Raw genomic sequence first — 9,056 nt, 5'->3', positions numbered from 1 at the left:
TTGGCCAATAACGTGGTTGAGCATCATTTCAAGTGCTTAGTATCCAATCGTATATCTTCTTTAGTTAAGTTTCTATTCAAATCTCACCAGGCCACCGGGGTGGCTCAGTCAGTCAAGCATCTGACTTCAGCTCAGGTCATGATCTCACGGTTCGTGGGTTCGAGCCCTGTGTCAGGCTTTGTGCTGACAGCTCAGAACCTGGAGCCTGCTTTGGATTCTGTGTCTCTATTTCTCTCTGCCCCTCCCCTGCTTGTGCTCTGTCTCTCTCAAAAATAAATAAAAAAAGGTTAAAAAAATTATTAAAAAAACCTCATCAACTTATAATTTTTTTGTTTTTTGTTTTGTTTCAAATGTTTATTTTGAGAGAGAGAGAGTGCTTGCGCACATGTATGAGTGAGGGAGGGGGCAGAGAGAGAGGGAGAGAGAGAATACCTAGCAGGCTGACGCACAGAACCCGACCTGGGGCTTGGTCTCATGACCGCGAGATCGTGACGTGGGCTGGTCTCAAGAGTCAAATGCCTGACTGACTGAGCTACCCAGGCACCCCTTGTTTGTTTTGTTATTACTGAGTTGTATTTATTATTGAGTTGAATTTCTTTGTATATTCTGAATGCAAGTCCTTTGTCAGATATATGTATTACAAATATTGTTTGTGGTCTTTGGTCTGTCTTTTTACTTCCTTAATGATGTTTTTCAAAGATCAAAAGTTTTGTTATTTTGATGAAGTCCATTTAATTTTGTTTTGCATGGTTTGTGTTTTATATGTTCTATCTAATACATCTTTGCTTAGCCAAATGTTGTAAAGATTTTCTCCTATGTAATATTCTGAAAGTTTTATAGGCTCAGCTCTTACAGTTAGGTTTATGATCCATTTCATGATCTTCTATACGGTGTAAGGTAAGAGCTGAATTTCACTCTCTCCCTTATAGATATCCAGTTGTTCCAGCACTTTTTTGGAGGGAAAAATTACCTTTTCCTCCGTTGAATTACCTTGGTACTTTTCTTAAAAATTAGTTGAGGGGCACCTGGCTGGCTCAGTCAGCAAGAGAATTTCCCTTGATCTCAGCATCGAGAGTTTAAGCCCCATTTTGGGCGTGGAGCTTACTTAAAGAAAACATCAGTTGACCAGGTACACGTAGATTTATTTCTAGACCCTCTGTTTTGTTTCATTGACATATATGTTTATCATCACAACAAAACCATATTGTCTTGATTACTGTAGCTTTATAATGTTTGGAAATCAGGTACAGCGAGCCTTTCAAATTTGTTATTTTTTTTGTCAAGAGGACTTTAACCTTGGTAAATCCTTTGTATTTCAACATAATTAAAAAAATTTTTTTTAACGTTTATTTATTTTTGAGACAGAGAGAGACAGAGCATGAATGGGGGAGGGTCAGAGAGAAGGAGACACAGAATCTGAAGCAGGCTCCAGGCTCTGAACTGTCAGCATAGAACCCGAGGCGGACTGTGAGATCATGACCTGAGCTGAAGTCGGCCGCTCAACCAACTGAGCCACCCAGGCGCCCCTCAACAAAATTTTTATGACCAACTTGTCGACTTCTTTTTGAAAAAAGCTTGGGATTGCAGTGAAACTGTGGATTAATTTGAGGAAATACTTGTCATTTTAATAACACTTGTCTTCTGATCGATGAACATGGTATAGCCTCCATTAACGTATGTCTTTGGTTTCTCTCAGTAATGTTTTGTAGTTTTCAACTTATGAATCCTACACATATTTTGTTAGATTAATCCTTGAGTATTTCATTGTTTTAATCCTATTGTTAAAAGTATTTTAAAATACTTCAATTTCAAGTTTCCAATAATTTAAATTAATCCCTTCGTTGTGTGTATGTGTGTGTGTTTTAGCACTTATGTTCTGGCGCTATAGGAGCCCCAGAATCATCTTGTGTGTTTCCTGCCCCAGTCCTAGAATCAGCCATTTTTCTGAGGAGCCCTTGTTCCTTTCATTGAAGAAAAGTGTTAGAAATCAAGAATGGGGCAGCAAGGAGATATATGTGTTTATAATAACCCATATACATACACATATGTATAGATATTTCTATATGTGGCCATTTGTATCTGTATTAAACCGAAATACTGATACCTGTAACTCTAAACCATCATCATAGGGATCATGCTAGCCTCCTCTCCTTGCTTATCTGTAACTTCCCATGCCAGCGGAGAGAAACTTGGCTCCCACCATCTGCCACCCATTACTTAATTGTTCAATTCCAGTAAACATGCTTCCATTTGTTTTGATAATTTATGTCTTCATAAATTCCATCAAAGGACAATTTATGTCTTCATAAATTCCATCAAAGTTGTTGCATTCATTGATATAAAGTCGTTCATAATGCCCCCTTATTATACGCTTGATGTCTGTAGGGTCTATGGTAATGTCTCCTCTTTCATTCGTGAGATCAGTAATTTACATCTTCTTTTCTTCTTGATCACGTGCAATTGCAGATTAGATGGAGAGCTGGATTTGACCAGAGTTGGGGCTTTGGTAGCAGAATACAATAAAATGAGAGGATAAGAGAGTTGAGGAGTATGTGCCTCTGTGTGAGAGTGCATGCACACAAAGAAGATTACAGCGATCTACCATGGAAATTCAGCTGAGTAACGAGGGAAGTGAGGGCATGAAGGGGTGAGGCCAGGGAGGGTAATGGGAAATGGATTGTGAATCACAGGGTGGTCATTTTCTTAGGGTGGGGCTACTAGCCTCTGTGAGATGGAAAGATGTGAGGCTGTCAGTACAGGGGGTTGCTTGAATGTGAGACACTGGAGGGTTCGTCTTTAATGATAATGCAAAGTCTAGACATATGTCTATGGAGCAGCTGTTGGAGGGGTGCATGGCCATGTGGGTAGAAGAGGAAGTCAAGAAGACAAATGTGCAGCTGGGCCTGACCTGGCATCTCGGCTCCGGGCACTGTCCACAGAGATGCACAGGACAGACCCTTGTCGGGGGTGAAAAGTGCGGGGTCTAGTGTGGTTTGGGTCTTGGCCACTTACTAGCAGGGTGACCTTGGGCGGGCTACTTAATTTACTTAATAATCTGAGCTTCAACTTCTTTCTCCATAAGTTGGGATCATAATGCCCCACCTCATGTTGGTCATACTAAATGAAGTACAATACCTTTTGTGGTAACTGGCACAGAGTATGAACTCAACAGGTTTGAATCCCCCATTCACAATCATTAAAATTGCCTGATGTGTTTCCCCTCTCCCTCCTTTTTATGTCCATTATGAAAAATTTCATAAAGACACACGGTTAGCGTTCTGCCCATCCTTGCACAGCATTTCCCCCACTTACTATGTTCTTAGCATGGTGCAGGCATCCGGTGAAATATTATGCAGCCATGAAAACTGCTTTTTTTTTTTTTTTAAGTTTTTTTATTTCGGGAGGAGAGAGTGTGAGCAGAGGATAGGCAGAGAGAGAAAGGGAGAGACAGAGAGAGAATCATAAGCAGGCCCCACACTGTCAGGTCAGAGCCCAACGCAGGGCTCAAACTTGGCTCAATCGGTAAGGGTCCAACTCTTGATTTTGGCTCAGGTCATGATCTCACGGTTCATGAGTTTGAGCCTTGTGTTGAGCTCTTCGTTGACAGCATGGAACCTGCTTGGGATTCTCTCTCTGTCCCCGCCTCTGTCTGCCCTTCCCCTGCTTGCATGCTCTCTCTCAAAATAAGTAAGCAAACATTTAAAAATGTTTTCTTATTCTTGAGATTTGCTTTAAAGTATTTGAGCTAGTTTCCTGGGGCCGCCAGAACAAAGCACCACAAACTGGGCGGCTAAAACGAAAGAAATGTATCCTCTCTCAGTCCTGGAGAACAGAAGCCGGAACTCAGGTGTCAGCAGGGCTGGGCTCCCTCTGGGGCTCTGGGAGTGTCCTTCCTTGGTGGGCCGCTAGCGATCCTTGGTGTTCCTGTGCTTGCCCCTGTGCCCCAGTCGCTGCCGCTCTCTTCACACAGGCTCCTCCTGCCACGTCTGGGTCTTTGTGTCCTGACCTCTTCTCCTAAGGAAGCCAGTCGTGTCGGAATAGGGTCCACCCTACACCAGTCTCGTCTCATCTGCAATGACCCTGTTCCCACATAAGGTCACTTTCACAGGTGCTAGAGGTTAGAACGTGGCTAGATCTTTTTTTTGGGGGGGGGACGCAATTCAACCCGGAACAGTATTCCGCCAGAAAAAAGAATAAACTAGGAGGGGTGGTGAAATGGATGGGATAAAGTAAGCAAAATGTTGATAATTATTGAAGCTGGGGGTGGCTACCTGGGTGTTCCTTACATAATTCTCTTTCTTTTCGTGTATGTTTGAAAAATTCCATAATAAGAAGGCTTTAAAAAGTTATGCTTTTAATGAATATTTAATAAACTGGAAAGTGTTGAGTGCAGAAGATAATATACAAAACCATATCTACCAGAAAAACCTATAGCACAGAAGTGGCCCCAAAATGTTCCCGGCAGTGTCTCTGGGGAACAGGAGGACTTGGGGGTTTTTTTGTTTGTTTTTTTCTTTTCCTTTGAACTTTCTTATATTTTCCCAAAATTCCCACACTGGGAATAGATTATTTGTATAATCATAAAATAATTTCATCTTAAAAAAAAAATCAAACCACCCCTCCACCCATCTGTTCATAAGCTCATGCGACAAACAGGCCTTCCCCAGCCTTGCCAGTCACCTGCCTGGGCGGGTCCCTGTTGGGGGACGAGCACTGCCCCTGGCCCTGGTTGCCTGCGGCCCCGGCGGGGGCACCGAGCTGCACCTGGGCAATGACAGCCCCGGGCTGCCACATCTCAGTGACTCACGGAGGGCTTAAGTGGCTGCCGTGGGAGGCTGCACACAACAGAGCCCTCTTTAGAATCTTTGAAATTATTAATGGTTTGATAAAAACCCATGCAAGGGCTGTCTGCATGCCAGGAGCATGACGAGTTGGCCGGAGACTGGGGCTTGTTAACCGGGGGTGGGGGGAGGCTGAAGCCAAACGGGGCGGGTGGCCAGGGCAGCAAACAAGGTCCGCGACCCTTCTCCCTGCACGGGGGGGGGGGGGGGGGGGCGGGAGGGGGCCGCTGGTCTGAGGGGCCTGTTGGCCCTGCGGGGACGTGTGGCTGGTGGAGGTGGGGGAGGAGGAGAGGGTTAGGGGTGGCTGGGCCGGCCCCGCGCTTGAGTCTGGGGGGCTCCGACCCGAGGGGAGGCCTCGGACAGCAGCCCCCCCCCCCCACCTCACACAGCCACACAGGTGCCGCGAGGTGAGGGCTGGGCGCTGGAGCCTGCTACCCGCATGGGATGGCCCTGGCTGGCACGTGTCTTGGGGCGGCCTGGGTCGCCTCTGGCTCCTGTTTTCCCTTCTGTGAGATGGGGTGAGGGCGCCCAGCCCCACACTGGATGGGAGGACCGTGTTTGGGAAGTGCCCTTCAACCCTGCTGCAGGGCAGAGGGCTCAGGGAAGAGAGAGGTGATGGTGGAGGAGACCGCCAGGAATCCAGTGCTGGTGCTGAAGGCAGAGAAGACCAAGAGGGAGGAGGAGGGGGAGGAGGGAGAGCAGGTAGTGACTACGGGAGACAAAGATGATGATGAGGAGGATGATGGTGAGGAGGGTAGAGAGAGGAGGAGGGAGAGGAGGGGGAGGGGAGAGGGGAAGAGAAGCCAGAGGGGAGGAGGGGGAGGGGAGAGGGGAAGAGAAGCCAGAGGGGAGGAGGGGGAGGAGGGAGGGGTGGGGAAAGGGGAGGGGAGGAGGAAGCGGGGCAGGAGGGGAGGAGGGGAGGATGACGGGTCGGAGGGGGAGGACGGGGCTATGGCCGCCGGGCAGTGGCCAGCAGCCCGACCTCGCTCTCAGGTCTGCAGTCCACAGAGGGGGTCTGTGAGGCAGCGTGTGCGTCCAGCCTAGGGAAGGCGGGTGGGCTGGGGGCCCACGCTGGGTTTGGGGGGGTTGCTGAAGGCCCCCCAGGGCAGGGGCTGCTCCCTGAAGACTGGGCCGATTGGTGAGGGCGAGCTGAATTTTGATTGGGTTGAGTTAAAATGAATTGAAATAAATCTGGATTTCTGTGGAGCTGGATTCGGGCTGAATTGAGATGAAACGGCCTGCACTAAATTAAATTTGGGCCGCGCCAGCCTAAGCCGGGTTGGGTGGGATTTGCTGAGCTGGGAGCCCCAGGTCTGCTGGGAGGTCAGTTGGATTCTAAGCACCTTCCGGTCTTAGTCCCTCAGGCCCAACGGGGCGGCCCCTCCACCGCCCGCTCACCCCCTCCCTCTGCCAGCTGATCTCAGGGTGCCTGGGGGGGGGGTGACTGCCTGGAAGCGTATGTGAGTGGGTGGGGAGTGTACCTGCTGGGTGTGTGTTTGTGGGGCCAGAGGTGTGCTTGAGTGTGGGGGTGTGCACGTGCGGGTGTGAGTGTGGGGGGTGTGCACGGGCGGGTATGAGTGTGGGAGCTGTGCATGTGCAGGTGTGAGTGTGGGGGGTGCACATATGGGGTGTGAGTGTGGGGGTGTGCACGTGCGGGTGTGAGTGTGGGGGTGTGCACGTGCGGGTGTGAGTGTGGGGGGTGCACATATGGGGTGTGAGTGTGGGGGTGTGCACGTGCGGTTGTGAGTGTGGGGGGTGTGCACGGGCGGGGTGTGAGTGTGGGGGGTGTGCACGGGCGGGGTGTGAGTGTGGGGGGTGTGCACGTGCGGGTGTGAGTGTGGGGGTGTGCACGTGCGGGTGTGAGTGTGGGGGGTGTGCACGTGCAGGTGTGAGTGGGGGGGTGTGCACGTGCAGGTGTGAGTGGGGGGGTGTGCACGTGCGGGTGTGAGTCGGGGGGTGTGCACGTGCGGGTGTGAGTGTGGGGGTGTGCACGTGCGGGTGTGAGTGTGGGGGTGTGCACATGCGGTTGTGAGTGTGGGGGGGTGTGCACGGGCGGGGTGTGAGTGTGGGGGGTGTGCACGGGCGGGGTATGAGTGTGGGGGGTGTGCACGTGCGGGTGTGAGTGTGGGGGTGTGCACGTGCGGGTGTGAGTGTGGGGGGTGTGCACGTGCAGGTGTGAGTGGGGGGGTGTGCACGTGTGGGTGTGAGTCGGGGGGTGTGCACGTGCGGGTGTGAGTGTGGGGGTGTGCACGGGCGGGGTGTGAGTGTGGGGGGTGCACATATGGGGTGTGAGTGTGGGGGTGTGCACGTGCGGGTGTGAGCGTGGGGGGTGTGCACGTGCGGGTGTGAGTGTGGGGGGTGCACATATGGGGTGTGAGTGTGGGGGTGTGCACGTGCGGGTGTGAGTGTGGGGGCGCAGGAACGCGCTCATCTCTGCGCTCCGGAGGCAAAGCCGTCTTCCGTGTCTGGTTTATCCAGGGCCTGGGCTCCTTCAGCAAATCCTTCCACAGGGTTGGTCCCTGAAAGTGTCATCAGGGCTCCTGCTCGTCCCTAGAGGAACCCCTGGAGGGTCCCCCTGAGTCCGACCCCTGTGTGCTGTGAGAGCATCCCCGGGTCAGCCTCTGCTTGGATCCCCCCGTGCGTGGGGAGCTCACTGCCTCTCGGCGTAATCCGCTTTCCTGCCGCCTTCCTGCACTGCTTCGTCGCTCGGCTTCTGGCTGCGCACACTCACCTGTCAGCCCCTGCGGGCGACGGGACCGTGTGCGGTGGGGTGTGCGGTGGGGGCTCAGGGGACCCCGGCTCCGCCGGCCGCGTCTCTCCCGCCCCGGAAGGCAGCGGTTCTGGCTGTGCGCCCCCATCCGGGCCCGGGAGGCTGCACCCCGTCCCCTGGCTTCTCCTCCTGGGAAAATCGGGGCTGGGAGAGAGTGACGCTCCCCTCTGGAGCGGGGGGCGGGGGGGTGGGTGCTAGGGAGGAGGAAGCGGACCAGGCAGGCCGACCCCCCTCGGTGCCTGGCGGGGGGGGGGGGGGGGGGGCTAAGCCCCAAGGTGAGTTAGAGGCTCCCTGCTGCTGCTGGGGGTCGCCCCTTCCGCCCCTGCCCTCCTCCCGAGGCCCCAGCCCGGCTCCTCCCTCAGAGGGCAGAGGAGGCCCGGTGCGGTCTCCGCACGGAGCCGGGGCTGGGATCCCGGGGCCTGCCCTTCAGGGACCCGGGGTCCAGGCGGATCGGGGCTCGGTGGCACCCCGGTCCCAGCCCCCTCCCTCCCTCAGCCCAGCCCCACCACCGAGTCTGCTGGAGCCTCCGGGCCTCCGGGTTGCCATGGGAACAGGACGGCCTCCGCGTGCGCATCCTGGGCGATCCAGGCCCCTCCTCCCCTCCAGGAGTTCAAGCCGGCCCCTCGGTGGCGGGAGGGAGGGAGGGAGGGAGGCTGCAACCGAGGGCTCCGACCTCCTTTCAACAAACACATACAGATGCAGAGGCAGGTCCAGAGAGGGAAAGCAACCAGCTCAAGGCTACCCAGCTCCCAAGGGGCAGGGTGCTGTCTGGCTCCAGAGCTCACCCTATAGGCGCCTGGGTCTCCCGAGGTCAAGATCCAGGGGCCCCCCGGGGGTTGAGGGCTCCCTAGGACACAAAGCCCCAGGATGCTTGCTGTTTGGGGGGGGAAGAGATGTCTCTGCCAGCAGGGACCCCACCCCCCCTGCCCTGGCTGTGTGACTCTGGGTGGGCCCCCTCTAATCCGGGCCTTGGTTACCCCGCTCACAAATGAAAGAAAGGCTGCGTGAAGGGGCAGCTCTGTTAGGTTGCCGGGTCCCTAACCAGGCAGGGCGCAGTGCTCCTGCTCGACTCCCTGGACACTGTGCTCCCCGCTCCACCCCCCTCCGGTATGACAGTGCTCTCAAGGGAGGCTCTTGCTCCCAGTCTCCCCTGTGGGATAACCCCGTCCGGGCTCCCCATTCCAGGGCCCACGGCATCTGTCCCCAGGAGGGGCTGGCTGCCAGGGCGGGCGGGACCCCGCCCTACATGCTGTGGGGCCTGGGCAGATCAGCCCTGGGAGGCCAGCCCGGGCCCGGTCCCAGGTCGGGGGAGTAGCCCCGGGCTCTCGCTGTGGTCGGGATGCCCAGCTGCTCCCAGAAGGGCCAGCCGTGCCTGACAAGGGAGGCCATGCCACCAGCTGTCCCAGCGCCGTGGGACGAGGGCTTGGGGGCGCTCAGGGAGGCAA

The 9,056-nt window shown here is 54.2% G+C and overlaps 1 long non-coding RNA gene across 1 annotated transcript; it reads right to left on the bottom strand.

Moving 5' to 3' along the window:
- Positions 1 to 3,698: 3,698 nt before the first annotated feature.
- LOC131506044 (uncharacterized) lies at positions 3,699 to 7,784 on the bottom strand. Its single transcript, XR_009258702.1, has 2 exons — positions 7,573 to 7,784; positions 3,699 to 4,014 (listed from the first exon to the last, which is right to left on the bottom strand). It is a non-coding gene; the product is annotated as an uncharacterized LOC131506044 (long non-coding RNA).
- Positions 7,785 to 9,056: the final 1,272 nt, after the last annotated feature.

The sequence above is a fragment of the Neofelis nebulosa genome, chromosome 3, assembly GCF_028018385.1.
Source record: "Neofelis nebulosa isolate mNeoNeb1 chromosome 3, mNeoNeb1.pri, whole genome shotgun sequence".
NCBI lineage: Eukaryota > Metazoa > Chordata > Mammalia > Carnivora > Felidae > Neofelis > Neofelis nebulosa.
Note: the sequence above shows the minus strand (reverse complement) of the source record. Positions and strands in the feature narration are given on the sequence as shown.